General features: G+C 38.0%; 1 protein-coding gene and 1 pseudogene across 2 annotated transcripts in view; both read left to right on the top strand.

Annotated features, from left to right (window-relative positions):
* Positions 1-20,463, top strand: part of EDIL3 (EGF like repeats and discoidin domains 3) — a 469,327-nt gene that overhangs the window by 398,282 nt on the left and 50,582 nt on the right. The window lies entirely within an intron of this gene.
* On the top strand, positions 8,870-9,593 carry LOC119508049 (annotated as a pseudogene).

Raw genomic sequence — 20,463 nt, 5'->3', positions numbered from 1 at the left:
TCAGACATTATAGGAAAAAAATTATTAAATCGGTGTTTTTAATGTAATTTACTTTTATGTTTGCGTATAGAGGAAAAAAATGGAACTTTTAAAATAAGTTTGTTTTTTTTTTTGTTTTTTCTAAATAAAAACTGCTATACAATATTCTAAAATGGTGGGATAATTGAAATGGGAGAAAAAGGCCTTGTAAAATTTTTCCCAGTCTATTTCTGTAAGTTAACACTTTCAAATACTCTTCCAAAAAGTAACTTGTTAAAGTAATCAAAATCCCTTCTGCTTCACTTAGTCTACTAACTGTATAAGTACAGCATGCATGTAATTATTGAAAAATAATTTAGTTATCTGGGAGTGCCTTATAAGTTAGTTTAATACCCCTAGTTCTATGGGATGATCTAAACACTGTATCATAAAGGATGCATAGAATATTTAAATGCAAAAGTGATGGAGATATATAAATAATTTGCAAGATTTCCAACTATAGCCTAATTTAACCATTTTATAACTTATTAACACATCCCTCTTCCGGGGTCTGAACAAGTTGTGGAAGACTTTAGGGAGAGGAGTGGTCAAAAACTTCAGGGCAAGAGGAAGGATGGTACATATGGGCAACAATAGAGTGGGTCACAAACATTTTAAATTGGTGGTTTTCTAAACTCTAAGAGCCCCAGGATTGCCTTGTAGGTCTTAGGTGGGACGTGAATGCTGCAGGGAAGAGGGGAGGACTCAGCAAATGAATTTGGGGCTGCCTGGCCCCTCCTCAGTCCAGCCAGAGGGGTCCCTCCTTTACATTTTGCACATTTAGGTTCCATGGAAAATTGTGCTTACAAAAACAGGTCATAACTCAAAAATGTTTGAAGAACACTGGCTTAGAATTAAGAGGGAAGTCTTATGGTAGGTAAACCAGGGAATTCACTAGTTATTTTCTGAAGGTTCTCTCCCATCCTCCCATAATGTGGTTAAAGAATGTCATTTATAGAGTGAAAGGAAAGAAGGAAGATAAGGCAAAAGGGTACATACCTAGGGCTTCTAATCAGGTGATGGAGAAGAATACGAGGGTTTTGTAAATAAAGCAGCACTTTGACCCATTGCCTTGATTTTGTTTTATACATAGAATTTATTTAAAATTCCAAATAGTATTAAGGAGGCTGTGAAATTCTTAATTATGAAGTTTCCTGGAACATATGGTCTAAATCAACCTTATAAATGCCAAATCAGTGTTTTGCTTTTACCAGTGTGGGCTAAGTCTTGATTTTAAATCTAAACAATTTATAAAATGGACCTCTGAAAGCAGTTACACTCTACTCATTCTTTGCTGTTATGAACCAACCTGGAATTACACAAAGTCTACCTTTAAGTGCTTTTATAGTACAGTCTGGGAATTGCTGCCTAAAAATGCAGTGCTGTGACAACTAGCACTTATTATTTGCCATCATTCTTGCATCATTGAGTCCCACGGTGTTGCTGAAGCTTTAGGAAAACTTCAAAGGTAGACTAATAGATTGCTGAGCATAAACTGAAAATTATCTGATTCCACCGATTTTGTCAAATGTGGATGACACTGAAGCAAGGCATGTGTGTCTCCCATGCACCAGCAGATATGAAAATGCTCAGGTTCTGACCTAGGGAACTTTGGGAAGTTAGGTGCCATTCACCAGGAGAGCAGGGGAAAGAACAGGGAAGAAATCCCATGTTCTGTCTGTAATAAGGGTGGCAGAGAGTCAAAGTCCCTAACAAAATCCTGCCAAAACCTAAAAGATGCTGTGACTGTGTGTGCGATTACACACCATCCCGATATCCCTCACCCCCACCCCTGCACCTGCTCCTAGTGCCATCCATGTCAGGTTATCCAGATACTATATCCCCTGTGCTGCATAAGCCCTGGGCAAGATTAACTGGCAATGAATGGCCTAGAGACTACAATCATATGTGCAGTTTTGAGAGCTTGAATGTGTTAATGCTCATAAGGTTCATATGAAGTTAAATAAAAGTGAGAAAATAAGAGGTGTGATCAAAGAAGAAAAACATGTTGTTGGATGAAATTTGGAAGCAGATGGTGAATCGATGAAGCAGATACAGTAAGATAGAGTGATTGGTTACCAGAAAGTACATCTAGCTTTTTTCTGATTAAAAAAAGATTTAACTACTTCATTGTACTTTTGTCCTTAATAAAAGGGACTTTTATGGTGTCAAACCTCCCTATTTATGTCATTATAAAAAAAATAGGGTTTCTTGCAGTTCAACTGAGTAAGGAAAGGAAGTGGGAGTAGGCCAGTTGACATAGGGATTCTAAACAAATCTGTGAAAAATGCAAACATGCAATACAGGGATGACACTTAAAAAGCAAGCAACAGCAACATAAATGTTTAATAGGAAGAAAAGTGGCAGAATCTGAGAAATACAGGAAAAATTGAAATAACTTTGCATTCTAAAGGTATGCTGTGCAGCAGTGCTTTTTATTCTATTCACAACTACAGGTCTTTTACTCTGTAAGTAATGCAGCTCACTCCTATGTTATCCATTCCTCATGCTGCCCTGCTCCCTTTACTTCACCTTATATCCTCTCTCCCTCTCTCCATTACTTGACTTCAGTCTACTCATTTCACCAAGCATCCTTCTGACTTCCTCCTGTTACCTGGTGTATTAGTTTTCTGATGCTGCATACAAATCACCGCAAACTAGAACAACACATATTTATTATATCACAGTTTCTGTGGGTTATGAGTCCAGGCAGAGCTTACCTAGGGCCTCTGCCCAGCATCTCAGAAGACTGCAGTCACCCCACCCTTGAAGATGTTGGCTAGGCTGTCTTCTCATCTGGAAGCATGACTGAGGAGGAGGACACTTTCAAGCCCATTCAGGTTGTTGGCAGAATTCATTTACTTGTTGCTATGTAGGGGCTCAGCCTTTTTGCTGGCTGCTGGCTGGAGTCTGCCCTCATGTCCTAGGGGCCACCTCCAGTTCCTAGAGGTTACCCACAGTTTCTTGCTAAGTGGGATTCTCATCATGGTCACTATCTTCATCAAGCCAGCTAGGAGACACTCTAGTTCCTGTCTACTGAGGCAGAGTCTTACATAATGTAACATAATTGCAGGAGTGACATCCCATTACCTTTGCCATATTCTGTTGACTAAAAGCAAGTCAAAGGTGCTGCCCACACTGAGGGAAGATTATACAATGGTGTAGACACCAGGGAGTTAGAGATCGTGGGGGCCACCCTCAACTTTGGTCCAACGCCACTTAAAGGATCCATTTATCTCTGTAGCCAACTTGTTTCCTCACTTCCTTTGTGTCAGCTTTCATTCAAAGGACTGACCCTAAACACGTTCTACATTGACACCAAAAGAACCATCAGAAATGCTTTAGCTCTCATTTCTCAAAAAATAAGAGCAATACATATTTCAAAACAGCATCAGCAAAGAAAAAAATCAGAATATTTTTCTGACCAAGATGCCTGTTTATCAGGGAATCTCTCTTCTATAGGGCTGTTAGCAAAACCTCACATTTGGGCAGTGGAACCGAGGCAGCCCTGTCACATGGGGGGCAGAGAGGAAATCAGCGGGATGCCAGATCTTCATCTAATGGGACTAATCTTTTCTTGCATTTGGAAGAGCAGATGGGGAGGAGCTGCCGCTGCTTTCTACTTAGCATTTGTTAAAATGAAGCAGGAATTATATTTCCCTATAAGCTTAGTTCCTGGAGCTTATGTATCCAAGGAAGAACTATTATTTCACTGCTAGGGATTTGTTCAATTATCCTGAACCACAGGAAAGCTAAAGTAAGCAATCTGAAGTTTACTTTGTAACCCTACAAGTCAATGTTGGGAACAAAAGTCATAATATTTGATTTTGTTTTTCCCTAAAATCATTTTTTAATTGCTTAAAAATATTCCCTGTCACAGGGCTCTCAATTTGAAAGGCTGGCCAATTGTACAAGTGGTGGTATTTGTTCTTCATTTGCAATTAAAAAGTGTCATCCTTAGTGGTCTTTACTTAGCTGCTGTTGCTGTTTCTTACACTTTTACATTGGACTTTAAATTAGTATCATTTTTTTTTTCCTGAGATGCCTAAGAACTCAGTTTATATTGCTCTTTAGGAAGATACATGTTTTTGGCTAAATATAATTATTTTTAAATATATTTTAATGTAGCATTTTACCTTTACAGAAATATGTTCATGTCTATCTCATTTGACCCTGAGAACAACTGCATAAAGAGGTCAAAGAGAGTTGCTGTGATGCCCACTGTTCTGCTTTGCTAATGGTGCCATTATGCCAAATTCCAGAAATGGATTGGCTTTTATAAAGGGGATTTATTTGGTTACAAAGCTACAGTCTGAAGGCCATGAAAATGTCCAAATTAAGGCATCAACACAAGTATACCTTTACCGAAGGAAAGCCAATGGCATCTGGAAAACCTCTGTTAGCTGCGAAGGCACGTGGCTGGCATCTGCTGATCCCAGGTTGTGTTCCAGCTCTTCTCTCAGATCCTGTGTGTTCTTCAAAATGTTGCTCTTGGGGCGTTCTGTCCTCTCTTAGCTTCTCCAGAGCATAATCTGGGCTAGCATAAGTCTACTTTTAATGGCTATCTCCAAAATGTCTCTCAGTTGCTCTCCAAAATGTCACTCACAACTGCTTTCTAAAATGTCACTCTCAGCTGCGCTGAGCTTGTTTGTGAGTTCTTTTATAGGGTTTCAGTGATTAAATCAAGATCCACCCTTAATGGGAAGGGCCACACCTCCATGTAAATAATCTAATCAAAGGTATTACCCACAGTTGGGGGGGTCATGTCTCCATGGAAACAATCAAAGGATTCCAACCTAATCAACACTAATATGTATGCCCCTGCAAGATTCCATCAAAGAACGTGGCGTTTTGGGGGACACAATACATCCAAACTGGCATACCTACTTTATGGGTGAAGAAACGGGCTCAGAGAAGATGCATGATTTCCAGAGATACACAGCTAATGAATGTCCGAGGTGCCATTAAATCCACTTCTCCCAGCTCTTCTGCTCACCTTTCTGGCTAGATGAGCTTTGTGCAAAATGGGATAGATGTCAAATCTAGAGAGAATTATTAAAGAAGGGTTGTTTTCCTCTTATACTTACAGGAGCAAGATTTAACTGATCTTTTTTTTAAAATTGACATATGAAAAGGTATTTAAATTGTATAAATATAAAACTAACTGATTTGCATTTGCCTTTTTATAAGAAGTTGTCTCAGCCAGCAAAGTATGATTAGTTCCCTTTTATATGTCAGTAGGTTTAGTAATTATGCATTATTTTATTGAGCAGTCTGATAAGCATATAAATCATTAGAAATGTCAACACATAAATGTTGATTTTGGCTGCCTTCATGCTGAGTTACTTTTCTCCTTATGCTATGAGAAGGAACTTAAAAAGATACCTTTCTGATCAACTTGCTCTGGATTTGAAATTGTGATATCTGAATAGTGTCATTTTCAATAAATGGGAAAAAGCAAGTTGCAAATAAGTGCATGCCATGTAGTCTGAAGACAGTACTGTATCTACAAGAATTCTGTAGTCATCTACTTGTGTTTCAGTTGGTGCTGCACCCAGTTTCTATTTTGTTTTCTAGTAGAAATTGATTACATTACAACAAATGTCATTTGAGCTCTCTCTTAATAATATGTATGTATAAATAGATTCATTTATTCCTTGATAACACCTTTAAATTGAATTTTTAACCCAAAGGACTATAAAAAAGAATTTTTTACATTATCCTTCTCAGATTCTAGTTGAATATATAATTATTCCTCTGCAGAGACTATAACGACAATGCAGAGGCTTGGACACAAGTGATGAGTCTGCATATACTGAACATATATATGGATAATAAGGCAAAAGTTGCAGTGACCATTTAAAAGATTAAGCTGTAAGAAGGAAACATTGTTTGAAATACACGTCTCAGATAAACACTGGATCTGCACTTTTCAGAAATGGAAAATTGATTTTTGTAGATGCATTTTTATAACACACCTAAGAGGAGCTTTAGGAAATTTCTCCCTGGTATTTCTCCAGAAATGCCAGTGAAATTTTGCTGCATATATTGACAAATAGTAAATATTAAAAAGTCAGGATACTAATATCACTAGAAATTAAATATAGAATTCTATTTGCTAGTCTGGTGAAGTCAAGCAATTTAAATTTATAGCATACTATATAAATGCATGCTACTTTTAAAAAATTTTACTGAAATGCAAACCAGACTCACAAATTATGTAATTGTAAAAGACTTTTATTATTTGACACTGAAGCAAGAAGAAACCAGTCCATCTGCAAATTGATAGCTGGAGTCTACCCAAATTTAGAGATAAACATAAGAAAATTCAAAAACAGAAGCATAGTCCAGAAAATATGCCTGGACAAGTCTAATGATCACATTTAACAGACAGAGGACCTAGGGTCCAGAGAGGTTGAAGGATTTCTTCAAGCAAAATACATGGTGGAAACTTAATTACCTGTACTTTAAAAGTAGAACATTTAAGTCAAAATCAAATTCCAAAGATGATAAATTCCTTAACTCCCAAGTATGGCCAATTAATGAGAAAAGCCCTTCACAATTTAGCTCAAACCTTCCATTCTAGCCTCCTTCTCCTAAGGTTCTTCTCCCCTGTACCCCAGCCACGTGGAAATTCTCATTCTTTTCCAAATACATAAAGCCCACTCAAGATACCATACTTTTGCAAGTGCTCCTTTCCTGGTCTGGAAGGCCCTTCCATCTTTTCTTCACTGTCCCACTCCTAAAACTTCCCCATTCTGGTTCGCCAGTGCTCTGCTGACTCTCCACACTCTGCCAAGACTTTGTCCCTATGCCTGAAATGGCTCAACCATTTGTACAGTAATCTTTGTACTCAGGGGTCTTTTTCTCCTACCATACCAGAGCCCCTCAAGGAGGATTTTAGTAACTTGGGAGCCTAGCACACAGTAGGCCCTCAATGAGTATTTGATTGATGTTTGGATAAATAGTTTATAAAAGCAGATTAAACAGAAATTAACATGCAGCACAGGGAATTAGAGAGATTTTCAAATTGAAAAGAACATCAAAAGTCTAAATCATGTGTTATAGATCAAATTGTGCCCCTACTCCCCCATCCCCACCCCAAAAAAGATATGTTGAAGTCCTACTCTCCAGAATGATATCTTATTTGGAAACAAAGTTGTTACAGATGGAATTAGACAAGTTAAAATGATGTCAACTGGAGTGGGGTGGGAGGTAATCTTAATCCAATACGACTATGTCTTCATAAGAAGAGGAAATTTGGACACAGACTAGAAGAGAGATAAAAGAGAGAAAGAGAGATAAGCTGGCCATGTGACAGAAGCAGAAATCAAATTATGCCACAAGCTTATGCCAGAACCCCACAGGCATCAAAGAAAGCATGGCCATGCCAACACCTTGGTTACAGATTTCTAGCCTCCAGAACTGTGAGACAATAAATTTCTTCTATGTTAAGGCACCTGGATTGTGTTATTTTGTTACAGCATCCCTAGGAAACTAAGACACTGGGCCTCTCATTTTATAAGTGAAGTTCAGAGAGGTCGATTAACATGCTTAAGGTCACCAAGCTAATTCAAGATTTAAATCAATTTTCTCTAATTTTAGCTCTATAAGTCATATGCTGGAAGGCATTTACTATACATCTTGGTTATTTGGAATTTTACCAATATATGAAAATGTAAGAATTTTTGTAAGTGAAGTATTGGGGAGTATTTGATGACTGAGCTCTTCTATACAAGCCATTGTTTGTAGTTTTTATTATTGCAGTAATTTGCTAATTATATCCTTTTTATTTTTTAGATCAAATGAAATGGTACTAACATTTTACATGCTCATTTTAAAGCAGGGCCCTTAGCCTCTCCTTTGCTTCTCTCAGTAAGCATTACTTGTGTTTGCCAGATTTGCATGTTCTGCATTGCAACCCCATACTTTCTAACTATAAAAGTTTATGTTTTACTGCTATGTGTGTTTTAAATGACTCTAGAAAGTAAAAGATGCATTTAATCCAACATCTGGGTGACCCCAAAACAAGTTAGATCTTCAGAATTTGAATAACAATACAAACCTATTAACACAGTTTTGGAAAGCAGATTTAAAATTGCATGAATTAATTACTGAATTTCTAAATGATGACTTTAAAAATACCAGCTAGGTAAAATACATAAATCAACCAACAAAAGAGTCCAGGAAGACATAAAATCAAAGCCTGTTTTATTAACAACAACAGCAAAAAAAATTATAGGTTTTAAAATTTTATCTTAACTGACTTGCGACAGGCAGGATGTAAGGTTGACAGCAATAGGCCTGCTTGGGTTGTGCAGCCAGGTTTAAGGCTAAGGTTACCTTTCTAGCCAGATCAACATCAAACTAAGCCACCAGCTTCCAAGAGCACTTGAATCACCCGTGGAAAACATCAGATCTTTGCACATCGAATGCTCTGACAACTAGTCCTGCTATCCTTGTACAAAAGTTGCAGCACCAGCAGATGATGAAGTAGACCACCAAGCTTCTTTTTGTTACCAAGTAGATATAATGTCACTGTCAACAAAACAGAGCGTACATAGTGCTTCTTCATAGTATCGCTACCAGTTGATATCACGCTAAGGAAATCAGCTTTGCCTAGATGGGGGATCCTTCTTGGGTAGCCAGTGTTTGAAAGAGCTGTGCCACTGGTAAGTGATTAACACCTTTACACACTGAACTGATACTGAGAACTGAGATGTCCTCTTTGTAAATGAGGAATAGACAACATAATCTTGAAGAACTCCATGGTGTTGTAGACCAGAGGAATATTGTATGTGTACAATGGACTGAGAGACAGACAAATTAATCTCGTTGAAAGGATTTTTGATCTTTTGTTTCTATTTACCAGTATTGGCCAGCGTTTTGCTGGCTTAGGTTGTTACCTTTTTCTGGTTCCTTACTCTATTCTATTCTAATGGGTCCCAGAAATCCATCTCCCGATCCCCTATCAGAATCAGAAAGTGAGGAGGAGGAAAATGCTAGCTACCTAAATGAGAGTTCTGGGGAAGAGTGGGATTCCTCGGAAGAAGAGGATCCCGTGGTGCCAGACTTAACACCTTCTGAGAGTCTTGCCTGGCAGGTTAAGTGCCTTTTAGAATATTCTACAACTTGGGAAACTTTACATCCTAACTCCCGGTTATATCATGCTAAACTGTTGGATCCAAGCACACCAGTCCATATACTTCGAGAAATAGGTCTAAGACTCCCATTGCTCCCATTGTATACCCAAACTGGAGCCAATTCCTGAATACCACCCCCACCCCACCCCCAGCCTCTTGTGGAGTCCCACCTTTTGAAAAGTCACTTACAAGCCCTAGCCAGCTCATTGGAAATTATGCCACTCTAAATGGAGCACTGTAATTTGCTACCAGACAGGTCATCCCCATAACTGAATACCTAAAGCAGACCCCTAATTCTTGTGTTTCTGGTTGTTTCTGTGGCTAGCTAACTAAAACCATTAAAGAAACAGCTTTCACTGAACCCATCAACACTACCTACTCCTACACTGACTTCCAAAAGGCAGTCAACAACTCCTAACTGCATCACTATAAAGATCCACCATTTGCTCTGATACCTCTCAGAGCTAATTGACAAAAGGGTACAAAGATAATCATTACATAGTCCCAGTTGAGAAACTAATGCCTTTTCAATGAAACTATCATCCCCTGACAAGCCAGATTTACAGAGTATTGAATATATATACCCAAGGGTCTCATAACTCATCTATGAAAAAATGTACATTTTGGGCATCCCCCTTCCTTTGACAGATGCAGTGAGAAAAATGAGAGTTTCAGTGGAGAATTATTTGGAAGGGTCCATGTTACAGAAGATAAGTTGACTCTTCTCCACCTCTTGCCCCCTATTTACTCCACCTATCTGAATGGACTCCTAACTAGATACCCAATTACTAATGGGAAGGAAAAAAGTATGCCATCACCCTTCAGACCAGCCATTATGGAAAATTGGCCACCCACAATAAAAAATTTCAGAACATACTCTGCTCCAGCATGTATTGCTAGAGAGTTGGTTGGATTAGATTGAACAACTGGCCAAAGGAAAATGGTGAGAAAATGGGTTCCAAGGGTTGGGGGGTGCTATTTTCAAACCTAGCCTGTACTACTCCAGACCTATTACGGTAGCTGCAGTTACAGCATGAACATTCTATATCATAGGCTTCCACTAGGGAGTCTCTGCTGCATTGATGTAGAAGACTGTTCCTTAGGATTAAACAGACAACTACTATTCTATAGTGAGTGTTTCCTGCATCTTGTCACCCAGACTTTGTCAAGAACAAATCAAACACATTTCAAAAAACCAATAGGATAGGAATAAGAGCAGTTATGCTTCCAGTATTAACTTCTAATGGATTTAAATATTTCATCTGTATAACCTTTCCTGGAGCAGAGTTTATGTACTTTTCACATCAATTGCAAACGTTTCAGGACCCTTTGTAACTTTAAAGAACCTAACCATAAAAAATAACCTAATAAAATCTGAAGTTGAGTTTAAAAAAATTTATCTTAACCAATAAATGAGTTTAAGAACAAAAGTAAGCAAGAAAGTTTAGAACAGAGAGTGTAGAGTCCTTTTTTATTACTTGGGTGTATAAAATTCATCCATTTCCCAAAGCTTTCTGGGCACTGAACCAGCATACAGACTCAACAATTAAATTCAATTAAATCCTGTCACTAAACACCTGCATTTCATATTCACAACCAAGAGCAATGAAGAGAAGAGACTCTTTAAGGAATATTTTGTCCAACCAAAAGAATGCCTAACATATTTCCTAGCAGATATGCCATACTGGGATGTGCTAACCTATAGAAATCATTATGACAGAACACAGAACTAGTGCAATGCCCTATTTTGGTATGAAAGATTTTAGTTATATTTATTTCTGACTGTTTTTCTCTGAAGCAAGCAAGTGTGTGAGAGTATCTACAAACACCCACTTGAAAAAACCTACTCCACTCCCCTAGATTCTTACTTTTACTCAGGCTGGGATAGAAGAAGAGAGATTAAGGGAATGTTTGAGGAGAGAATCAAGGGAATGTAAAAACTGTAGAAACCACAATTTTTCAGTTTGTGTGTGTGTAAGAGAGAGAGAGAGAGAGAAAGAGAGGTATGAGTTATCCTTGCTTAGTGCTACAGCATATCACCGATGCAGGTAAACCCTACTCCAATCTCTTCTTCACCGCCATAGCCAGTCTGTCACAGAAAGAAGCTGTCTGGATGTGAATGGGTAGCATTTTGCCAGGGACAGGTGGAGGAACAGACACCATCTGGTACAGCCCACTTTCAGGACTGTCAGCTCTTCAGTGATCCGGATGGAATTCACCAGCGTAATCACCTCTCTGGCTTCCTGCCTCTGCCTACTCCCAACCCCCACAGTTGAAAGTACTAGATCCATGCTTGTGGGTCCAAACTCTGGAATTAACCTTTCTCCAAGACAGTGGACATTTAACACCCTGTCATATGAATCTGGGCCAGGCATTGTTAGAATTGCTACTGACCCTCTCTCTCCCCATATGTGGTTTTTAATTGCTGAATTCTTGACTTACACCTTTGGACCATACCCCTACATGATTCACCAGTTGGTTCACTGCATGATATTGCATCCTTTTCCAAATTTAGCGTCACCAAACTTCCCTAAGAAAACAATCCAACCACTGAGGGGACATAGTCTTATGCCCATGCTCCTGCTCCATGACACAGGTGTGTGTCTACCTGCTTGCAAATTGCCTTTAATTTTCTGCCAGATTTCTCCAAAACCATTGTGAGGCCCCTTGTAACACTCTCTCTTTCACAAACACTCTACTTCCTACAACTCCCCTTGTTGGACTTCTCCATTATCTGCAACTTTCTGCAGCAGCGTGCCTGTCTTTTGTTACTCTCAGGATCCTTGAAATTCCATCAGCCACTCTTAATAGCATAGCTCCCAAGACATTCTGAGTGCAGTTGCCCTGAGTTAACATCCCTTCTTCATTCCTACAACTGTTCTGCCTCTGGTCTAGCTTCTTCAGCCATTGCTGAGTACAGGTTTGCATAGTCTACCTTCTTAGAAGAAAGAATTTAGACCATACTGCTCTCCTTAGTCTCCTGATTCTGACACTTACTTGGCAACAGGATGTTGGTCTTTATATTCTTCTAGCTTCCTCTACTTGTCCCCAGATCTTTATCTGCCCATGTCTGATCTCGACTTGTTAACCCCCTCTTATTCATAAGAGCTGTCATTGGCTGTCAGTTTGGCACTCCTTATCTTGATTTAAGCTCTGATTAAGTTGAATGAACACTGCAAAAAAAGAAAGCTCTGTCCCTCCACCTGTCAGTTTGTCCTTGAGTTTTCCATTCTCATTACTATTCATTGAATCTGGAGACCTCAATCACATTCTGCATTACCCACAAAACACTGAAGTATTCTCACTTAAATCTAATCTTTACCTGCCAAAGTTTATACTGCCCAACTCTGCGAACCCTCAGTGCCATGGAGTATAAATTCCACAAAGTTCTTAATGTTCCATCTTAGAACTTTTTCTTCACTCAAACATTTCTTTATAAATTTTCATTGCTGCTTTTTCATGAAAGAAAGTTGGCCCTGTTATATTTTCAAAACAAACCCCAACCTGTGCTCCTGACACAATCTCTTTCTGTCTTATTTGTCCATCCATCTAATAATAAGCATGTGTGCTGATTTGAATCTGTTATGTCCCCCACAAAAGCCATGTTCTTTAATGCAATCTTGTGGGGGCAGACTTATTAGTCTTTTGATTAGGATGGAACTTTTTTAAGTATTTCCATGGAGATGTGACTCACCCAACTGTGGGTGAGACCTTTGATTATTTCCATGGAGGTTTGACCCCACTCATTCAGGGTGGTTCTTGTTTAGTTCACTGGAGTACTTAAGAGAGCTCGAGAGCCAACCCAGATGCTAATGCTTGGAGATGCTTGGAGATACAGACAGAAGGATGTTTGGAGATGCTAAGCTAAGAGATAAAGCCTAGAATTTGCCCCAGAGAAGCTAAGAGAGGACTCCCAGATGCTTAGAGAAACACCCAGGAGAACCAAGCAGAGGGCTGAGAGAAGCTAAGAGAGACAGAAGCCCATAGACATTTTGGAGAAAGTCATTTCAAAACCAGAACCCAGGAACAAAGGACCAGGAGGCACCAGTCACATGCCTTCCCAGCTGACAGAGGTGTTCTGTACATCATTGGTCTTTCTTCAGAGAAGGTATCCTCTTGTTGATGCCTTATTTTGGACACTTCTATGGCCTTAGAACTGTAAAATTTTAACCTAATAAATCCCTTTTAAAAGCCAATCCATTTCTGGTATTTTCCCTAATGGCAGCTTTAGCAAACCAGAACAGCATGTTTCTGAATCATGTTATATATGCAGACCTTGTAATGAGCCTTGAAAACACAAAGATGACTAAAGCATGATTAGCACATTCAAGGATCTCACAGTTTAGCAGAGAACATATGATTGTAAACAGATTACTGCAAGCACAATGTGACATATCTTATAACTGATGAATATGTAATAGAGAGTTTAGAATGATAGTTGGAAGCAAGGGTTCTAGAATCTGACTAGGACCCATACCAGTTAATATAGTTCTTTTAAAGCAATTAGGAAAAGGTTTCCTCCTCACAGCAACTGAATTACACAGAAATGTCTCCTTTGGGAGAGACAAATAAGGAAAAGGGTTCTATTTCTTCTAGGCTGCTGTAGGCACTCAAGGGTGTACCACTTGGGAACTAGAACACAGGTTAAATTTGTTGTGCGCCAACCACCAAGTAAGCTTTTATAAGGTATAACCTGAATTGCTAAGCACAATGGCCATACATCAGATCAACCTGGTGGAAACTCTTGATTCTGTTACCTAAAGGCTAGGCTTCCTCAAATTGTAAAATTGGACAGTAGTAACTAGCTCAGGGGTTTTTGTTTTTTGAGTGATAACAGGAGATTTCAAAATTCTCTAATACATATACATACTTATACCATTTCCCGGTGTCAAATAAACACTCAAAAAAATTACTGCTATTGCTATCCTAGAAATGAAAAGGAGAAAAAGGTGAACTCTACGTCAAAGAGGATGCCAGAGAAGGCTTCCTCATATCTTCAAGTGAGAGTTAATGTTCTCATGGAGAAAAAAGGAGCAAACACACAGAAAGCAGCTAAAATTAACAGGATATTTCTTTTTTTTTAATGTAATTTTATTGAAATACATTCACATACCATACAATCATCAAAAGTGTACAACAACTGCTCACAGAGGAAATTTCTTTTCCAGTAAAGACTGGAACTGGAGGAAATTGGAGAGACTTGGCACAGAATAATTGAGGAAATGAGAAGACACTGTTTAATGCCTAAGCCCTTTTAAATTTGAATATCAAATATAGATGTATTTATTTTGATGTATTAATTGACATTAACTTTGGCTGCATTCAATAATGAAATAATAAAAACAGAACAAAATTTTTGAGTGTTTAGTGGTGTATTAGCTAGGGAAGGAGGGGTAAAGATGTTGGGAAGTCAATAAATATTTTTAAATCACATTCACTACATTTTGCTCTGTAGTACATGAGTGCATGGTTTTCAAAAAAAAGTTATAAATGATAAAATTTATGTGAAATAACATAGTTATACCCCATTCATATTTAATTTCCATGCCAGATGTCTTAGTTTGCCAGCGATGTTATAACAAATACCACAGAATGGTGGGCTTAAAAAAAAAGAAATTCATTGTCTCACAGTTTTGGAGCTAGAAGTCCAAATTCACAGTGTTGGCAGGATCGCACTTTCTGAAGTCTGTAGCATTCTGGTGGTGGCTTGCCAGCACTCCGTGCTCAAACACTGCTTCTCTCATAGGGCCATCTCTCTCCCCATCTGTCTCCTCTGTCTCCCACTTCTGTGTCCAAATTTCCCCTGTCTATAAGGACTCAGGCACATTGGATTAAGGCCCACCCTGATTTAGCTTGGCTTCATCTTAGCCAATACAATCTCCAAATACCCTATTTACAAATGAATTCTTTTGGAGGACAGGGGTTTAGGACTTGAACATAATCTTTGTATGGGACAGAATTCAGTCCATACCAACAGAACACATCTATCAGTCATTACTGAAAGCCTAGTTTAGCAATACAATTCATGAAATATTACAGATTTCATTGTTAGTTCATTTGCATGATATTGTCTTGTTTGTTTTAGACCAAAGTTAGCAGAAACATGAAAGAAGTTATGCAAAAAATTTCGGGTAACAGATGGCTAAAGTCTTCCTTTAAAATTTATGGCTCAATGTTAATGGTTTGGCTGTAGTCATAAAAAAGAAATCATCTAAAATGCAAAAATAAAAAAAAATTAGAGTTTGATTTTAAACATTTAAGTACAGTGGCTTGTTTTAGGCCTAGAGCTACAATGTTTTGGTAGGTAATATTTCTTTTTAAAGACAGTAAGAAGTTGCCCAATTATCAAATATTTGCATTCTCAGAATTAACATGTTTTTAGGTTGTACAGCAAAACTAAATATATTAATGTCAGTGTTTCCAGAGAAAATTAGACAAGCATCTTAAATGACTTTATTCCCCAACACACACCTACATCTTTAAAAACAAATACGTGGATCATTTGACTACCTCTCCAGGAGTTCACATATGCTGTACAAAATTAAATATTTCCAAATTTAACATAAGATAACCTTGTGCCAAGCTGATTCAAATATTATATATATATATATATAGATCTATCTCTCTATCCTTAGCCAGTACTACACTGTCTAGATTACTGAAACATTGTAGTAAGTCTTGAAATCAAGAAGCATGAGTCCTCTAAATTATTCTTCTTTCTCAAGATTATTTCAGCTATTCTGAGTCCCTTGAGTTTCCATATGAATTTTTGGATCAACTTGTCAATTTCTTTAAAAAAGCCAGTTGGGATTTTGGTAGAGATTGCATTGAATTTGTTTATCAATTTGGGCAGTATTGCCAACTTAACGATATTAAGTCTTTTGATCTGTGAATATAGAATACCTTTCCATTTATTTAACTAACTTCTTTCAACAAATCTTTTATAATTTTCAGTGTACAAGTCTTGTACTTCTTGTATTTTATTTTTCTTAATTACTTTTTTGGATTGATCATTGCATGTGTATAGAAATACATTTGATTTTATGTTGATTTTGAATCTTGCAAACTTGCTGAACACGTTTATTAGATCTAATGGTTTTTTACTGGATTCCTAAGGTTTTTCTATATATAATACTATATCAACTGCAAATAGAAATAGTTTTACTTCTTTTTTTCCAACCTGTATGCCTTTTATTTCAATTCTTTACCAATTGCCATCTTCCATCATAATTTCACAATAAATGAACAATATTGTAAAAATTGTTGTCTTAGCCAATGCTCCCTATAAAACAACACCTCAACCAAAGTTAACACTTCGGGGTGGTACAATCCCAGATCAGCAATAGTGAAGGGCTAAGAGAAATTATAAAAACAAATAAAAAGATTGTGCTTACTTGAGCTGACCACAGCTTCACAAGAGGTTACTTCACAGACAGTTGCCCTGTTTCTTAGGTCTCCATAGAAGCCCTATGGTCCCAATATGCCATAGTGTCATTGGTTGGGGTGAGATATGGGAAAGGAGAAAATTTATCTGCTGACTTTTTCCAATCTCCTCTCTTTCCATGGTCAGAGTCTACCAACAGCCATTGCCTTCTTTATATTCATGGGGTTTGTTCCAACATAACATCACAACTATTAGCTTCTATATTTTCTTCTCAAAAAATATTTGGAGATGGAAGAAGATGGCAGCATAGAGAGGAGTGGAAGCTAGTCAGTCCCCTTGGAACAACTAATAAACAACCAGGAACAACTAGTAAATAATCTGGAATAACTTCAGGAGGACAGAAGTGACTGTCCACTCATCATACACCAACCTGAATTGGGAGGAATGCCCTAAAATGCAGCATAAAATCTGTAAGTGAAAACCACAGATCCGAGCCAGGAGCCCCCTCTCCCCACATCCTGAACTGCAAAGCCTTGCGATGCTAGAGAGCAGCACTCTCTGATCAAGTGAATATACCTCAGCTGAGCTCCAACTGAGGTTTTAATTAGCAAGCTATGAATCCCCAATAAGCAGACAGAGGCTTTTGGTGCCGACTGACCTTGGAGAGCTGGAGGACCTCTCTGGGAGGGAGGGGAAGCCCAGAGGACCAGGTGCTATCTCTGACCAATGCGTGAAACTGAGGGGGGCCACAGACTGACCCTGTAGGGGGTCTTTCTGTCCCTTTTTTGGCTCAGTGGACAAAGTGTCAGCCATTTTCAATTCCCAGCACTCAGCCCCAGACAAGGGTAGAGATAGCAGAGTCAGAGATGATTCAAATACAAATGACCTCTGGGGAGAGGTATATCTTCCCTAAGAGGAAAGAGGAAAGAGGCAGTACCAAGCCCTACTACCTGCCTTCCATTCAGAACAAGAACCCAGAGCCCAGGGGAAAACAGCCATGGGTCACATCTCTTACACCAGTCAGGAGTGACAGGATGACAGGCACCACCTGCTGGGAAGAAAAGCACAGTGACTTGAGGCGTTATAGGATTTACCAATCTTCTAAGACACACCCTCAAAGAGACCTGAAACTTTTGTCTTCTTCCAAAACCTGAGCCCATTCTGGTCTAGGAAAACCTGATTGGGGTAACCAAGGAGACCAGATGCCCAGACAACAGAAAACTACAACCTACACTAAGAAGAATGAAGTTATGGCCCAGTCAAAGGACAAACTTAAACTTAACTGAGATACAGGAATTTAATAACTAGTGTTGGATCAATTCAGAAAGTTTAGGGAGGATACGGCAAAAGAGATAAAGTGTATAATGAAAACACTGGGCATACGTAAGGTAGAAATAGAAGGTTTAAAAAAACAACTGACAGAATCTGTGGAAATGGAAGGCACAACCCAAGAGATGAAGGATACAATGGAGACATACAACAGCAGATCTCAAGAGGCAGAGGAAAACACTCAGGAACTGGAGAACAAGGCATCTGAAAACCTATGCAAAAAAGAACAGATACAGAAAAGAATGGAAAAATATGAGCAACATCTCCAGGAACTTAAGGACAAAACAAAATGCAGGAATGTATGTATCAGTGGTGTCTCAGAAGGAGAAGAGAAGGGAAAAGGGGCAGAAGTAATAATAGAGGAAATAATCAATGAAAATTTCCCATCTCTTATGAAAGACATAAAATTGCAGATCCAAGAAGTGCAGCATACCCCAAACAGAATAGATCCGAATAGGCCTATGCCAAGACACTTAATAATCAGATTATCAAACGTCAAAAAGAAAATCCTGAAAGTAACAAGAGAAAATCAATGCATCACATACAAAGGAAGCTTGATAAGACTATGTGCTGATTTCTCAGTAGAAACCGTGGAGGCAAGAAGGAAGTGGGGTGATATATTTAAGATACTTAAAGAGAAAAACCACTGACCACGAATCCTATATCCGGCAAAACTGTCCTTCAAATATGAGGGAAAGCTTAAAATAGTCTCTGACAAACAGACAATTACAGAGTTTGTGAACAAGATACCTGCTCTACAGGAAACACTAAAGGGAGCACTACAGACAGAAAGGAAAAGACAGGAGTGAGAGGTTTGGAGCACAGTATTGGGAGATAGTAGCACAGCAATGTAAATACACTGAACAGAGATGACTGTGAGCATGGTTGAAAGAGGAAGGTTAGGACTATGTGGGACATCAGAACGAAAGAGGAAAGATAAAGACTGGGACCATATAACTCAGTGAAACCTAGGATGCTCAACAATTGTGATAAAAGGTACAAATATGTTTTTACAAGAGGTAGAACAAATGAATGTCAACATTGCAAGGTGTTAAAAATGGGGTGGGATTGGAAAAATGCAACCAATGCAAACTAGAGACTATAGTTAAAAGAAACATTGTATTATGCTTCCTTTAATATAACATAAGCAATATACCAAATCTAAATGCATAAGGGGAGGGGGGCATAGGGGAAGGATATGGGACTGCTGGCATTGGTGATGTTGTCTGACTCTTTATTCTACTTTAGTTTAATGCTATCTTCCCTTTTGTTGCTTCGCAGCTGTCATGTTTTGTTTTTGTTTTTTCTCTCTCTTGATTTTTTTCTTTTTCTTTTGTCTCTCTACCTTCTTTGACTCTTCCTCCTCCTTTGTGGTAGAAATGGAGATGTCCTTATACAGATGGAGGCAATAGTGGTGAATACATAAATATGTGACTATACGTATCCCTATACAGGGAACCATCGATTGTTTACTTACAATGGAATGTATGGTGTGTGAGCAAAACCATCTTAAAAAAAAATGGGTTGATGAAGAAACCTCGAGGGCACTATATTGAGTGAAATAAGACTGACACATAAAGACAAATATTGCAAGGTCTAACTGATATGAACTAATTATAATATGTAATCTCATAGACAAGAAATGTATGTTATCAGGATATAGAATGAGACTCAAGAATGGGTAGCGGTTGCTTATTTTTTTTTTTTTTTTACTTTCAATATATTTTTATTAAAAACTAATGATTTCACACAAATAACACCAGTTCAGTTATTTTGAAGGAAAAAAAAGAGAACTTTTTATTACATCATATGTACCTCAGAGAAAACTGAAGTATTCTAAACTTGATATAAAGTACTGCATTATGGGTACATTTCATTAACTTTATTGAAAAATTAGTAAACTTCTTTGGAGTATGGAGTATGACAACTATTTTAAATGAATAAAAATTTTTTTGCCAATCAACATAAATGAAGAGATGGAGTGCCACTAACAAATTTTAAAGTGTTTAAGGAAATGTAATTGAGGCCTATAAGGCACAATACATCAGGAAGGGTTTCCTTCAGCTGTACTTGTTTCCAGGGTGCTATTCATCTAAGGAACTCAAAGGGCTTTAAAAAGTATTTGTTCAACAATGTATGTATGCTCCTTAAGGTAAGTAATTGCATTATTTTCATGTTACATATGAATACACAACTAAGGCACCAAGCCATTTAAAGTGACTTGAATTAGATTATCATAGCAAATCATAAGAGTGTAGATTAAGCCAAACCATATTCTTTTTTTTTTATTTTTTTTAATCTTCATTTTATTGAGATATATTCACATACCATGCAGTCATACAAAACAAATCGTACATTCAGTTGTTCACAGTACCATTACATAGTTGTACATTCATCACCTAAATCAATCGCTGACACCTTCATTAGCACACACAAAAATAACAAGAATAATAATTAAAGTGAAAAAGAGCAATTGAAGTAAAAAAGAACACTGGCTACCTTTGTCTGTTTGTTTGTTTGTTTCCTTCATCTATTTTTCTACTCATCCATCCATAAACTAGACAAAGTGGAATGTGGTCCTTATGGCTT

The sequence above is a fragment of the Choloepus didactylus genome, chromosome 13, assembly GCF_015220235.1.
Source record: "Choloepus didactylus isolate mChoDid1 chromosome 13, mChoDid1.pri, whole genome shotgun sequence".
In the NCBI taxonomy this organism is placed as follows: Eukaryota; Metazoa; Chordata; class Mammalia; order Pilosa; family Megalonychidae; genus Choloepus; species Choloepus didactylus.
The sequence above is the reverse complement of the archived record's forward strand: the minus strand, read 5'-3'. Positions and strand labels throughout refer to the sequence as shown.